Here is a 17,045-nt window from a genome sequence, read left to right as displayed (position 1 = left end):
AAACTAGAAGCAATTAAAATTAAATAAGCTAAACTAAACTTAATGAAATGAATGAGTTTGAAATGAACCATTACAATTAAACTAAAATTAAAATCGTTAAAGTTATAATTAAAAAAAAACGAAAATGAAATAACAATAAAAAATTAAATTAAAAGTGTTATAATAAAATAAAGATAGAAAATAATTGTTAAAATTAAAACAAAAATACAATTCATAACGAAAATTAAAAAAATTTATCAAAATTAATAACTAACTAAAGGTAGAAAATAATTGTTAAAATTAAAACAAAAATAAAATTCATAACGAAAATTTAAAAAATTTATCAAAATTAATTTAAAAAATTTAAATTAAACTAAAAGAAATAAAATTTCATTTTTATTAATTGTTATATGTAACATAAATATGTTTTTTTTATTATTTTCCACATAGTTGTTGTTCCGTTTATGTCAATATGTTTCTTTCTCATAAACCAAAACTTCACTCCGAATAATGAAGTAATGGACAATAAACTCATTATAAACAATTATGACAAACCGTCGGGCATCCTCCACAAGCTATGCAAACCATCATAATGGTTACCGCCATTATCATCACCTTCATCCACTGTGGCCAAAAATAACATCAACATGATTTGAGGTTAAAACAAAAGCGGATTTTCGCATTTAGCACAGTTTCCTCCGAGCATTGTCCCATTGCCCCAAACCCAGAGCCAAACACACACACACACGGACAGTATGTAGATGTGCCAACAAATCCACAACAATAATGAAATCCTTAAAACAGCTAACCAAAGACCCATTCCCAATTGTTACTAGGAACACCAAACATATGATTTTCATATTGGCCACCCACGCATTGCACTGCACTGGCTTTTAGCTGATGGAGAAAAAATGTTTAGAGATTAAAACTAAAATGCATCAACGTCATATTTTTGTGACCCCACCTCATCATGATGCTCACAAATCCCATACCATCTATCGCATAGAATGGCCTTCCGCAACTCAACATTTCTCATTGGAAAATATCGAAGCATGTTTTAAATAATCAGCTTTAGGTTCGAAGCAGAGACTTTTCTGCCTTATTAATTTTTTTTCGCCGTTGCACCGCATAGTGGTGGTCAGAATGGAAATGCATAAAGTCTGCGAGAACTGTATTTTGGTGCGGGGAGGGTGTTGGTTTTTGGAGCTTTCGACCATTATGTCTAGTAAAGTGCATATGAGTGCCAGCAAGGTGTTAAACAATTTATGGAATTTATGTTAAGAAGAAAGCTTTTTTAAATGTACTTTTGCATATGGTGGAAATTTTTATTTGTGGTTTATGATCACCATTGCATTTACGTATTGCCCAATCATTTTTGTGTGAAATTTTATACAAATGACTTAATTTGTTGTTTGTACGCATATTCCGGCCAAATGAATATTTTCCATTGTAAACGGATTGAAACAAGAAAAAAATTAAAACAATATTGCTTAAAAGCGATTTATAATTGGAATAATTAATAATATTATTACCTGAGTTAAGCTTATTAGCACAACTATAACTACACACGCGTAGTGTGTGTGTGTGTATGCGTGTTCGAAAAGATTTAAATGCTTTGAGTGAATGCCTATTGTAGATGTATTGGTGGCAGTGATTTATTGATAGTAGTGGGCAAATTATTTATTCGTGCGTGTTTTATACCCACAAAAATTCATACTTTCCTTCGAACGACAAACGAAGTTTTCTTCTATTGGTGAAATTGGTACAAAAGTGGCAAAATTCAAATCAATTTATATCAGTTTTTTTTTAATATAGAATTTTAATTAAAATAAAGTTAATTTTATTAATTAAAGTTAGGTCAACAATCTTTGAAATTTATATCCTTCTATTGAATTCGTATCTCTTTGAGGGCAAATTTCCTTATAGAAAAGAATTTTATTTTAATGAAAAAAAATCTTAAATTTATGGACGTCTTGAGTATTTAGGTTAAAGATAAAAAAAAATCTTCAAATATAGGCTAAAATATAAATATGAGGATTTGGAATCCTCCCTTGAAACAGAAAACATTTTTTTTACTTTGAAGTGCTCATTAAAATTTGGAATTTATAAATTGGCATTTATACATAGAAAAAATTTCCGTTGTTAAACTAACGCTAAACGGGAAAAAATTTATTTTATTAGTTTTATCGAAATTTTCCACAGCTTAATGAAATCTTACTTTTTTTAAGTATGTCTCAAAAATTGCATGAACTAAATGTGAGTATAAAGTTCAATGATCGTACACATAAGTTCAATATGAACTAAAAAAGTTAAAAATTTTGGTACGATTCCCAAAAATAATAAGAATGAACTACTGTATGTTTAAAATGGTCATGAGTTGGCGCCAATGATTTTCTTCTTAATTTTTAGTTAATTTTTTCTTCTATGATATGATGTAATTTCGTGAACTGCAGTTATTTAAAAATATGTGGTATTTAAAAATATGTTTTATTTTAAACAAGCCGGCTATTTGAGTCGGAATCTATACCAAAATCTTTAAGAAAAGTTTAAAATCTTAATCTGTTGTTTGAGTATGTGGGTAGTGCACACAGAAAAAAAAGTAATCTACAATATGGGAAAAATTAACTATCTCCTGCAAAATTTAACTAAATTGTATTTTAAATTTGATATTCATTAAATTAACGAAAATTTGTCGACATTTGTGGATCTTTAATTACCATTTACGAAATGCATCTTTCTCGAAAAGAAAAAATGAACTAAAAATAAAAAAAAAATTATGCTCCAGATCATTCACATTTTAACCACTCTATAGTTCATTCTTACTATTTTTGAGAAGTGTACGAAAAACTTTTTCTGTTTTAGTTAGAATTGTATGTCATTCAAATTTTACTAGCATTTAGTTCATAAAATTTTTGAGACATACTTGGAATACAGAAAAATTCGTTGGGCTGGGGAAAAAAATTTAAAAATAAACTAAAACAAAATAACATTTTTGCAATAAATATTAGTTCATTTTAGCATCAGTTTTACAACAGATTTTTTTTGTGCAGGCAACGGTTGCCACAGTCGGTTGATTTCTACTATTACTGTTTGGTAGATTGGTAGAATTGTTGATGTTTTGGTAGATTTTGTAAAACATACCTTTCCAACTAACCCTCATTTTCATGTAGCTCCCTTAGGTTTTAATTGCCAATTAACAGAAAATAAAATTAAGTCAAAAGTGCCTCAATTTTCTATATGGACATAATTTTTTAAGAAAATTTTCTATCAAATAAAAAATGTTGACCAAATTTTATATAGAAACAGAATGTTCTAGTTTGGAAAAATGTTCTATAGAAACAAAATTTTGACAAAATTTTCTATAAATTCAATATCTTTAAAAATTTTAATTTTCGTGTTTGCTCATACTATCAAAATCCATTATGTGCTAATTCACCTTTTTTGTAGATGTAGTAACTTTCCCTTGTTGATGCAATATAAATCGGTAAATCACTGAAAATTCGAAGCATTTATAATTCAAGGGATATGTATACAACCAAAAAATTGTCATTAATAAGAGAGATCATTCAATCATTCATTCGAAGAAGAGTATTTTTTTTTTTTCAAAGTAGCCTTAAAAATTTGATCAAAACTTCAAATTAAGTTTTTTTTTCAATTTTGAAAATTTTGCTACAATTTACTTAAAATTATTTTTGGCATGAGTGGCAATCGTGGTGTAGGCCTGAAGGTCTACATTTCAATGGTGAACCTTTAGTTCTACCTCTAAATTAAATTAAATTTTCATATAAAAATGATTATAATAATTTCTATCATCTTCCAAGTATTTTTGTTTTAGTTTTAATTTTTTCTTAAGTTTGCCCATTTCTTTACCATTCCAGTTTTCATGGCATATTCCTTTTTCATATTTTATTGACCAATTATTATAAATAACTCTACGATATTCTTAAAACCTAAGCTCATAATTTTCTTTTTATTTAATACCCTTGAAGTTTACCCTTATTAGCTTTTCTTCCATAAGTTTATTTATAAATATTTTAAAACTTGTTTGCCTTTTTGTGATGCCACAAAGATGAATTTTAATAATCTATTAGTGGTCATTTTCTGATAAGGTAGGTTAATAACTATGATATACCATATACCCTTCTTGGAAAAGCATACAAACATCCCTTACCAATTAGCATATCAATAGAGAAAAATTGACCACAAAAAGATGATTTGCTCTATAGAGGGTTAGTTTACCCCCAAATACATATACAAACCTATATATGTAGATATAAACGTTTGTGTATGTTCATATTTCATAAATTTTCTTCTAAGCTATTACTGTTATTGTTGCTGTTGCTATATATGTTTGTGTTTTGGTTTATTAAGAAATTACAAAAAAAAAACAAAACTCTTAAGAACCATAAGCCTTTTAAAGAAGACCTATCATCTTATTTCCTTTAAGGTAATAATGAATAGGAAATATCCAACTACTACTAAGTCATCAAATGGTCAAACGTAATTCTTTTTCCCACATGCTGGCAGGGTATGCAAACACCATGAAAAGTTTTTAAGATGATTGAATAAACAATAAACAATTTAAAATCATATTAAAATAAAATTTCATAATTACCCTCTGTTTGCCTTATACCCAGCTTGTTAAGAAGAATCCGATTTAAAGTTTATTAAAAGCTCATATCTCACAGGGTGATATTATATATATACACTTGTATGTACTTTGCATCTGCACACACATACACATTTGCTTTTTTACATAAAGATAAACGAAAAATCTTTGAATATTGAAGTCTTAAGACCTTTTGTTTATAACAAACTGTAACTTTTGAATTGCAAATGAAAATAGATAAAGAAAAGGGTTAACGTTTTGGAACTTTGGTACAACGAAAATGCAGGACATTTTAACTTGAATGGTGACGTTAAAGATTCTCGTGTTGATTCCTAGCTAAAGAGGCGGTTACTTTAAAATAAAGACATTTTTATGGAAGCCATCTTTCCAAGAATAATATACCAAAATTTGAAGAGAATTTTACTAAATATGTAATAAATAAAAAAATAATAATAAATATTTCGCAATTTTTTGTCCAATTTTTCTGGTTAGTATGAAAAAAAAAATTTAATGTTTTCACTTCAAAAGCGAAAATTTTATTGTGTGTGTAAATATACCCTGAATTGTAAATGAGTCCAATTTTAAAAGTTTTAGGGATTCTATGGTGCACCAATAAGGGAGAACTTACTCACAATGGACGTAGTCCATATGACGAGATTAATATGTATAGAAAATTTTGTCAAAATTCTATTTCTATAGAAAATTTTGTTAAAATTTTTTTCTATCGAAAATATCAAAAGTTTATTTCTATAGAAAATTGTGTAAAAATTTTATCTCTATAGAAATTTTTGTCAAAATTTTATTTCTGTAAAAAATTTTGTCAAAATTTTATTTCTATAGAAAATTTTGTCTAACTTTTATTTCTATAGAAAATTTTGTCAAAATTTTATTTCTATAGAAAATTGTGTCAAAATTTTATTTCTATAGAAAATTTTGTCAAAATTTTATTTCTATAGAAAATTTTGTCAAAATTTTATTTCGATAGAAAATTTTGTCAACATTTTATTTCTATAAAAATTTTTGTCAAAATTTTATTTCTATAGAAAATTTTGTCAACATTTTATTTCTATAGAAAATTTTGCCAAAATTTTATTTCTATACCAAATTTTGTTTTAATTTTATCTCTATTGAAAATTTTGTCAAATTTTATTTCTATGGAAAATTGTGTAAAAATTTTATTTCTATAGAAACTTTTGTCAGAATTATATTTCTATTGAAAATTTTGTTTTAATTTTGTTCCTATAGAAACTTTAGTCAAAATTTTATTTCTATAGAAAATGTTGTCAAAATTTTATTTCTATAGAAAAAGTTGTCAAAATTTTATTTCTATCGAAAATTTTGTCACAATTATATTTCTATTGAAAATTTTGTTTTAATTTTGTTCCTATAGAAACTTTTGTCAGAATTATATTTCTATTGAAAATTTTGTTTTAATTTTGTTCCTATAGAAACTTTTGTCACAATTATATTTCTATTGAAAATTTTGTTTTAATTTTGTTCCTATAGCAACTTTTGTCAAAATTTTATTTCTATAGAAAATTTTGTCAAAATTTTATTTCTATAGAAAAAGTTGTCAAAATTTTATTTCTACAGAAAATTTTGTCTAAATTTTATTTCTAAAGAAAATTTTGTCAATTTTTTTTATAGAAAATTGTGTAAAAATTTTATTTCTACAGAAATTTTTATCAAAATTTTATTTCTATAGAAACTTTTGTAAAAATTTTATTTCTATACGAAATTTTGTTTTAATTTTGTCTCTATAGAAAATTTTGTAAAATTTGTATTTCTATAGAAAATTTTGTCAAAATTTTATTTCTATAGAAAATTTTGTCAAAGTTTTATTTCTATAGAAAATTTTGTCAATATTTTATTTCAATAGAAAATTTTGTCAAAATTTTATTTCTATAGAAAATTTTGTCAAAATTTTATTTCTATAGAAAATTTTGTCAAAATTGTATTTCTATAGAAAACGTTGTCAAAATTTTATTTCTATAGACAATTTTGTGCAAATTTTATTTCTATTGAAAATTTTGTTTTAATTTTATTCCTATAGAAACTTTTGTCAAAATTTTATTTCTATAGAACAAATAGTAAAAATTTTATTTCTATAGAAAATTTGGCAAAATTTTAGTTCTATAGAAAAATTTGTTAAAATTTTATTTCTATAGAAAATTTTGTCAAAATTTTATTTCTCTAGAAAATTTTGTCAAAATTTTATTTCTATAGAAAATTTTGTCAAAATTTTATTTCTATAGAAAATTTCGTCAAAATTTTATTTCTATAGAAAATGTTGTCAAGATTTTATTTCTATAGAAAATTTTGTCAAATTTTATTTCTATAGGAAATGTTGTCAAAATTTTATTTCTATAGAAAATTTTGTCAAATTTCTATTTCTATTGAAAATTGTGTAAAAATGTTTTTTCTATAGAAACTTTTGTAAAAATTTTATTTCCATCGAAAATTTTGTAAAAATTTTATTTTTATCGAAAACGTTGTCAAAATTTTATTTCTATAGAAAATTTTGTCAACATTTTATTTCTATAGAAAATTTTGTCAAAATTTTAATTCTATACCAAATTTTGTTTTAATTTTATTTCTATAGAAAAATTTGTCAAAATTTTATTTCTATGGAAAATTGTGTAAAAATTGTATTTCTATAGAAACTTTTGTCATAATTATATTTCTATTGAAAATTTTGTTTTAATTTTGTTCCTATAAAAACTTTTGTCAAAATTTTATTTCTATAGAAAATATAGTCAAAATTTTATTTCTATAGAAAATTTTGTCAAAATTTTAGTTCTATAGAAAATTGTGGTAAAATTTTATTTCTATATAAAAAAATTGTCAAAGTTTTGTTTCCATAGAAAATTTTGTCTAAATTTTATTTCTGTAGAAAATTTTGTCAAAATTTTATTTCTATAGAAAACTGTGGTAAAATTTTATTTCTATATAAAATTTTGAGATATATATATTTCAAAATTTTATTTCTATACAAAATTTTCTCTTTAGTAACAAGTTAAAATTCAAAATGGGTTAAATTCTGAGTGCGCTAATTCTGAAATAAACTTGTTGCCATCATTTTCATCGGCATCATGGAAATTTTTAACATTTTCCACATTAATAGCTCTGATTTAATAACCCTTTACATGTTATGTCGACTCATCGTAAGAATTGTAATTTTTATCTTATGGCTGAAAGCAAAACAACTGTATGAAAACATTTTCTGGACATCATTATTATGTAGAAAAACTAGCCTTAAGAAATTTATTGTTGTTTTTAAAACTTAAGGATTTTTACTTAAGGATTTTAAATGTTTTTGGTTTACAAACGGCAGCAAAGGAAAAAAGACCATGGCAATCAACTAACTACTACTGAGTAATAATAACTAAAAATGGTATTGGTGGTATGAGTGATAGGAGTGGTGTAAACCCAAGTATAGAACTTTTTTAATTGGAGCATAAGATTAGGGCTAAAATGCTTTGACCATAAACAAACGCCCACCCAATAATGTAGACCCCCTTATCACATCTTCTCCATAGGGAGGAAGTCTTATTGTTTTTATCTTCTATTGGCTAACCATTGGTCATTTCATTCTGTATATTTTGACCCAGAATGTTGGGGGGATTTCATGTTGAAGCTTGAGAATATTTATTTGGCTTAAGCAGGATGTTGGTAAAACATCTTATGGCAAAGAACTATAAACAAGACAACCAGGCCAGAAGGAATATTCATTTACCTGGTTATATTAGTGCATCAACTATAGCTGCTCGCATGCTTAAGAAACTTACAGCCATCGTAGTGTAGTAGTGTTATTAAGGTATTTCATGCTTGAGAAGCTTAAAAGAAAAATTTTTAAGGATATTACATAGTTTCCTTTCCTGCATAAGCACAGACCCTCCCCCTCTTACCACTACAATGACGCATTTCTCTATGGAGCTAACATTCTTAGCTCTTAGCCGGGATTTTATGTTATGGTAATTTCTTTGTCTTTTTCTTTGCCCAAAGATGCAGCAAGACCTAAGAGCTTATGAAAAAAGCTACAAAAAAATACAAAACAACAAATACCAAAGTATTTAGGAAAAACATCAAATATGCTTGCCTTAAGCCATGACAAAAGTTTTACATCAATAATAAATTAAAAACAATTATTAATTTTTTTTTCTTCTTTTGAGGATTTTAAGTAATTGTGAAAATATCTCCTTAGGATGGTATTAGCACATATGCTCTAAAAATATTATTCCTCTCATAATTGTCTATTTAAATTTTTATATTAAATCCATGGAATATTTTAAGCCTATAAACGTTTAATTTTTATTTTGGAATATGTTTAAAAATTCAAATCAACAATAAAAATAATTTTTAATAATAAATAAATGTTTGCCTTTGTATTAAAAAAAAAATCAAAATCTACGAAAACATTGAGATACGTTCACGAGATATCTTTAACCAAAAGAAAAATACAACATTATTCAAAGAAATTTTTAGTGAAAAATATAAAATAAAAATTTTATAAAAAAGGGAAATTAGTTGTTACTTTAATGTACATCCAAAAATGCTCTTTTTGTGAAGTACTTTATTTTCACTCCCCAATAGATAGTTTTGGTAATAAATTTATATTTTCTGAACCGGCATAAAGTAAAGCAAATAAAACGAAAATACTGGAAATATTGCAAAAAAATATTTAAAAAGTGTTCCGATTTCTTTCTCAATCGATGCGAAATTTCTCATAGAATGTGGGCTATTATTGTTGGAAGTGTTTTTACTAAAAGTGCAAACAAGAAAAATATGGAAAACATATTTTTTAAGTTTTTTATTTGTCAAATTTTGTCAAATAAAATCCTAAATAATGAAACAACATTAGACCTGAAGACGTAATGGGAATTCAAGGCAGCGGATGCTTATAAAAAAGGCCTATGAAAGCCCATATAAAATAAATGTTTCTGGCCTAATATAGTAAGACTTCCGGATCAAAAATTTTTTTCAGTGCTTTGCAAGCTACACTTGGTTTGCTGGGTTTTGCATTAACGAAATAAACAGTGGCCTTTCTCTAAAGGCCTTTAGCTTTTTAAGCGATTTGTATGTGCTAAGATTAAAAGCAATCCACAATTGCTAACGTCATAACTTATAAATACAAATTAGACATTGTTGTTTTTTGGTATTTTGTTTTTTCTTAATTTGTTGGGTTTCTAAACCATTTACGTTCGAAAATCCTCGTAGCCATCATTGCATCGCTAACAACACTTTAGCCGCTAAGCCGTTTGGTGTGTCAAATGTGAACGCATTTTTTGTGCCCATGTTCGTCTTAGATTTGTTCATTATTAATATTAGGTCACATGGGCTTATATATACGAGTATGCGCTATTTTTTTTCTAATCCTATTTCAGTTAGTTTCTCTTCTGGGGATGTATTGTTTCTTGGTCTTCTAACATAGCATTGCATCGTGTTTAATCATATTTAATGGATTTTCTTGTAAGTATACAGTGTCACTGTAGACAATACATTCTTTAAAAAAAAATATATATATATTAAGCTTTGTACTTAATATTTCTCGCTACACTGTTTAGTAATTTGCGACAGTGGGAAGCAAAAGTGAAGAGATGAATAGTAGAATAATAAGAATTAATAATTATTAAAATTTAAACGAATTATTTTATATATTATGATATTTTATTTTAAATAAGAGTGAGAGTCTTATATAAACTTATTTAATTAATATATACAAAACTGTCAAATTAAATGTAATTAAAATTAATTTATTTAATTATAATAAATCAACCAAAAATTATTTTCTTTTCCAATTTAGGTTAATATTTTAACTATTTTTTTTTATATTCAACTATTTTTTTATATATAAATAAAATTTATTAAGATTTTAATACCAAAATTACCAAAAGTTTTAACAAATTGCATTATTGTTATATATTGCAATAAATTATTTTAAATAAGTGTCATAATCATTTTTAAAAATTATTTTAATTTATAAATATGAAATATTTTATTTTATCTAATTAAAATTGATTTATTTAATTATATTACATTAACCGAAAACTATTTTCATTTTCAATGTTATTTCATACTAATTAATATTTCTTGTATTATTGACAAAATTTATTTATATTTTAAAATTTTATTTAAATTACTTTAATTAAGTTTAGAAAATTAAAATTAAAATTTATTTAATCTTGCTTTAGTTAATTTTTTTAATTTTGCTACCTATATTTAATAACAATATTAATTTTAAATAATATTATAATTTAAATTTTTTATTTAAATTTGATTTTTTAGCCAAGTATTGGAAGAAGATTTTTTCTTTGGCAAAAGAAATTATCTTTTCATAATGCTGTAAAAAAAATCACATCAACTAAACTGATTAATTTATTGTAGTTTAAGTTGATTTATTTAGTTACATGACATAAGATGAAAATTATCGTTTTTAATTTAATTTCATATTTTAATTAAATTCCTTTAACATTATTAAATAAAATTTATTTACATTAGTTTTATTTAAATTTTTAGATTAATTTATATAAATTAAATTTTATTACTAATTTAAATAAAAATTTACTTAGTATAATATAAATTTAATTTTTAAATCTTCGGTTTCTTCTACTTACACTGAAAAAACAGTGAACCCACCAGGAAGAAAAATTTCGGTTAATTTTAGAAAATTTTGAATATTTTGAGAAAATTTTAACTAAACAGTATAACAAACGCTGGCATCACGCCGATGTCATTAAAATAAGTAAATATTTTTCTACAAATTCAAGAAAATTTATTAGACAAAATTAGATTTTTTCACTTGTTAAAGAAAATTTTGTAGTTTGAAGGAAAAAATTGGAGTTCAAAATTGCAAGAATGTCTTTAGTGACATACGAAGTTCATGATGAACGCATTTGTAGTAAAATTCACATATTTAAAGAAATATTGAACTATTTTGTGGAAGATACGAATTTAGTTAATCTTTATCCTTCAGTTTTTTCCTCGGTTTTAGTTAATTTAACTAACGTACACAAAAAATTATTAGAGTAGAGGAAACTTTCTTCAAACAGAATAATGCCATGAACTAAACTAAAGTTAAATTGGCTTTAGTGAAATAGAGAGTTCACTTTTTTTTTGAGTGTATGTTAGTCCTGTACTGACAAAAAGAGTTTTCCTTTGTGAGGAATGCAATTTTAGACAAAGCTAAATTTTCTTTCAATTATAAGAAATCTTCATAATGCTGAAAGCATTATTTCAATTTACATCTACCAAAATGTTAAATTTAATATAGATTAAGTTAATATATAATTACATTAAATGATCTGAAAAAACAATTTTTATTTTAATTTCATAATTTAACATAATTTGATTATACAGTTTTACATTTTATTATTGTTGTTTTACATTTTAAATAAAGTTTATTTATTTTAGTTTTATTTTTTGTTTTATTTAATTAAATAAATTAATTTTAACTTAGTTCAATTTCAATTAAATTTTTAAACATTTTTCTCTCTATGTCCTTTCTCCACTAAGAGAAGAGTTTTCCTTTCTGAAGACTGAAATTTTAAGTTAAAAAAATTTCCTTTTATGCTGACAAGTTTTCTTTGAAAGCAAATAAAACATATGGGAGACATTTGTTGCAAAAAATGCCTTAAATACGGGTATACTTGCTCTTAACGAAAATATTTTATAACACAATTGAATTTTGTTTGTCAAAAATTTCGTTCGTAACGGGAGTTTCTATACTAGAGTATAGGCGAATTTTTAATTTCTATAGTGAAAAGTTTATGTCTTTCAAACCTCAAATAGGTTTTAAGAATTGTCAATAAATATTTTTGTAATTTTGTTTCCCTTCTTTTTTAAAGCTTTAAATTTTTTATTTTTTTAATTTTTAAAAAAATTTAATTTTTACAAAAAATTTAATTTTTTCCATATTTTTGTCTGTTACTACAATGCCATACATATTTGAACACTTTTCGATTTCTCTAGCAAATGAACATTTGTCCAAGGTAAATATTTTATTTTCTTTACGAATATGTTTTCATGAGAAAATCTTCAGTAATCTCTCACTGGGTGAACATGTTTCGCATATGCTTATGAAGACAACAAATCTAGTTAGATGAGAGTAGATGAAAATATAAAATAATCCAATAATAACTAAAGATTCTAAAGTATTTGTCGTCCATCTACCCATGCAAATTATATACATATACACACACACAAATGCATACACATTTAATAGTGCGAAGTTTAAGAATCCCTTAACCAGCCAAGCAGTAAAATGACACACATAAACATATATAGGGATTAAAACGGCCAGACATCACCCTCCCGGAAGAAGAAATATTGGTGGTGGAAGGAAGGGGACATTGCTACCAATGGAATACTGTTACACATATCACAATTTCACTTGTACTGTTGGATAGCTTTACTATAAGGAAGAGATGTAAATGTGTAATATCTAAAAATTCACAACTTTGGATATCAAAATTAAACTAAGTGACTAGGATAGATGTCAATAGTCCTTCAAAAATGCATGGATACATATACAATGCTAGCTATAGGAACGTATTCTCAGAGGAGTGGTGAGGAGTATTGTGGGTCTTTGGCCTTCTTTAAAATAGAAACGTCTTGGGTAAGGGTAAATTTTCGCTCGCGCCCCTCGAAACCAAATTGTGTGTACGTCTCTGCCATGCTATTATTAATTATTGGGAATGGTAACAATTCCTCTAGGCTTTTCTAAAGATGTTTACAGTTGACAATTTTAGAGTGTAAGGATATTGTTTTTTTCATTTATTTCCCAGTTTCATCAATTTTCATACAATGAAATCCCTATTTCAGATCATTGCATTTGCTGGCATATAAACCAAAGACATGTGACCACAACAAAATACAAATCAAATAAATTCATCCTGCAGTTTCTTCTGGTCGGACTAATGATAAAGCTCTTAAAAGCAAACCAACAATACTCAAGTATACATGCACACATACATTTAGAGTAAATGCTTGCATAAAATCTTTATGCTTTTTTTAGGGTTAAATTTTAAGGGATTAAGTTTATTTGTGTATTAAGGATAATTTTATAAAAGCCATAAGAGCACTTGCAACAACAGCTACAACAACACCATAGCAAAGAAACTTTCCTACACACTCACCACATGTCTGTAAGCAAAAACACTTGGACCTCTTCTCCACAATGGCATTGTGAAAATCTCAAATCCTTTGTGAGATTTTGAAAAATGTTCAAATACAATCAAGTGTCCTTGATAAATATGTAAGTAGTATTGGCATGTATGTATGGATGTAGGGACATATGACTGTGGGTATTTGACTTAAAGCTTGACTGGAATTGTATATTAAAAGCCACAATAAGATTTGTTACCGAACAATGTTCTTTTGGTTCTCGTCAACATTGGGCATCAACGAGTATTTACGACTACCTCTCTACAGTACTCATACTCAAATGTGTGTGTGTGTGTAAGTTTATGTGGTGTGGTCTTTAGCCCTTAGTAAAGCTATAGCACTCTCTTCATACTTAAATCTTTTACTTCTCCTCTTATTCAAAGATGATGACATCTGCATATAAAAAAATGCACTAAAATGATTTAAAGGGACACTAGAAGTAACAATCACACACAAATACATGCACACTCACTGACTTCAAGTAAATAAATGTCATTTTCAATTCCCCCCGAAGTCGATAATAACAGCAGCAGTACCACTCTATCATCGTACTCGAAGAACAGAAAAAAGGGATTAAAATTTGAGCAAATGTACAAATGTGGTGAATAGAGTCACTCAGTCATCTGGGCAAAACAAAGACGAGGTTAGCATAAATGGCTTAAATGCTAATACTAATGAAAGCTTAATATGTTTTTGGATATTTTATTTAATCTGTGAATAGAAAGTATATACATATAAACTTAGTTCCTCCTAGGCTAATGGTCCTAAAAATTATACAAAATTGTTTTCTAGATATTCGCAGATTTTATTATTTTAATACCGAAATTAATTGATCCAATTATTTTTTAATGAATCTGATGAATCAATTGATACTCTAATTTGGAAATTTATTGGTCCAATTAAAACATTAAGTTGTCCATTTAACTTTCGCTGTTTGGTTAAACAATTAATTATATTTAATTTCAACTTCTATTATAGCTCTAATTAAACATTTTTAGTGATATTTTTTAAGTATTTCCACTATACATAAATCCATTCAAAACAAATCCTATAGGCAATTTTCTCAAAATTTTATTTCTATAGAAAATTTTATTAAAATTTTATTTCTGTAGAAAAATTTAGTCAAAATTTTATTTCTACAGGAATTTTCCTCAAAAATTTTATTTATATAGAAAAATTTCTCAAACTTTTATTTCTGTAGAAAAATTTCTCAAAATTTTAATTCTATAAAAAATGTGTTAACATTTTATATCTGTACAGAATTTATTAAAATTTATTTCAATACACAATTTTCTCAAATTTTTTTCTATTAAAAATTTTCTCAAATTATTTTCTATTAAAAATGTTCTCAATTTTTTTTTCTATTAAAATGTTCTCAAATTTTTTCTATTAAAAATTTTCTCAAATTTTTTTCTATTAAAAATTTTCTCCAAATTTGATTTCTATAGAAAAATTTCTCAAAATTTTAATTCTATAAAAAATGTGTTAAAATTTTATATCTGTACAGAATTTATTAAAATTTATTTCAATACACAATTTTCTCAAATTTGTTTCTATTAAAAATTGTCTCAAATTATTTTCTATTAAAAATGTTCTCAAATTTTATTCTATTAAAAATGTTCTCAATTTTTTTTCTATTAAAAATGTTCTCAATTTTTTTTTATTAAACATTTTCTCAAATTTTTTTCTATTAAAAATTTTCTCCAAATTTGATTTCTATAGAAAAATTTCTCAAAATTTTAATTCTATAAAAAATGTGTTAAAATTTTATATCTGTACAGTATTTATTAAAATTTATTTCAATACACAATTTTCTCAAATTTGTTTCTATTAAAAATTGTCTCAAATTATTTTCTATTAAAAATGTTCTCAATTTTTTTTTCTATTAAAAATTTTCTCAATTTTTTTTCTATTAAAAATTTTCTCAAATTTTTTTTTATTAAAATTTTTCTCCTAATTTGATTTCTATAGAAAATTTTCTCAAAATTTAAATCCTATAAAAAAATGTATTGATTGCTCAAAAATTTATTCCTATAGAAAATGTTGTCAAAATTCTATTTCTATAGAAAATATTCTCAAGATTTTTTTATATAGAAAATTTCCATCAAAATTTTATTTCTTGGAAACTTTTCTCAAAATTTTATTTCTATAGAAATTCTCCCAAATAAAAAAAATTCTCAAAATTTTAATTTATATAAAAAATGTGTTAAAATTTTATGTCTGTACAGAATTTTTTTGATTTCTATAGAAAATTTTCCCAAAATTTGATTCTATAGAAAATTTTACCAAAATTTAAATTATATAAAAAAATGTGTTGATTTCTATAGAAAATATTCTCAAAATTTTATTCCTATAGAAAATTTTGTCAAAATTCTATTTCTATGGAAAATATTCTCAAAATTTTTTTCTATGGAAAATTTCCTCAAAATTTAATTTCTTGGAAACTTTTCTCAAAATTTTATTTCTATAGAAATTCTCTCAAATGAATAAACAAAAATTCTAAACATTTTATTTCTATAAAAAATGTGTTAAAATTTTATGTCTGTACAGATTTTTTTTTGATTACTATAGAAAATTTTCCCAAAATTTACATGCTATAAAAAATGTGTTGATTTCTATAGAAAATATTCCATTTCTATAGAAAATATTCTCAAAATTTTATTTCTTGGAAAATTTCCTTAAAATTTTATTTCTTGGAAACTTTTCTCAAAATTGTATTTCTGTAGAAATTCTCCCAAATTAAAAAAAAAAAACTCTCAAATTTTTAATTCTATAAAAAATGTTTTAAAATTGTATGTCTGTACGGAATTTTTTTGATTTCTATAGAAAATTTTCCCAAAATTTACATTCTATAAAAAATGTGTTGATTTCTATAGAAAATATTCTCAAAATTCTATTTCTATAGAAAATATTTTTTTCTTGGAAAATTTCCTCAAAATTTTATTTCTTGGAAAATTTCCTCAAAATTTTATTTCTATAGAAATTCTCTCAAATTAAAAAAATGTCTCAAAATTTTAATTCTATAAAAAAATGTTTTAAAATTTTATGTCTGTACGGAATTTTTTTAATTTTACTTTTATAGACAATTTTCTCAAATTTTTTTCTATTAAAAATTTTCTCCAACTTTGATTTCTATAGAAAACTTTCAAAAAATTTTATTTCTGCAGAAATTCTTTTAAAATTATATTTCTATGATAAACAAAATTTTATTTCTTTAGAAAATTTTGTCAAAACTTTATTTCTATAGAAAATTTTGTTTTGGTCAATTTTCTATAAAAATTTAATGGCACGAGAA

At 24.5% G+C, this 17,045-nt stretch overlaps 1 protein-coding gene across 2 annotated transcripts in view; it reads right to left on the bottom strand.

Moving 5' to 3' along the window:
- The window catches only part of dve (SATB1_N and homeodomain domain-containing protein dve), a 360,655-nt gene that overhangs the window by 19,764 nt on the left and 323,846 nt on the right, over positions 1-17,045 (bottom strand). The gene's annotated exons all lie outside the window — the stretch shown is intronic.

The sequence above is a fragment of the Haematobia irritans genome, chromosome 5 (assembly GCF_050003625.1).
Source record: "Haematobia irritans isolate KBUSLIRL chromosome 5, ASM5000362v1, whole genome shotgun sequence".
NCBI classification, from domain to species: domain Eukaryota; kingdom Metazoa; phylum Arthropoda; class Insecta; order Diptera; family Muscidae; genus Haematobia; species Haematobia irritans.
Note: the sequence above shows the minus strand (reverse complement) of the source record. Positions and strands in the feature narration are given on the sequence as shown.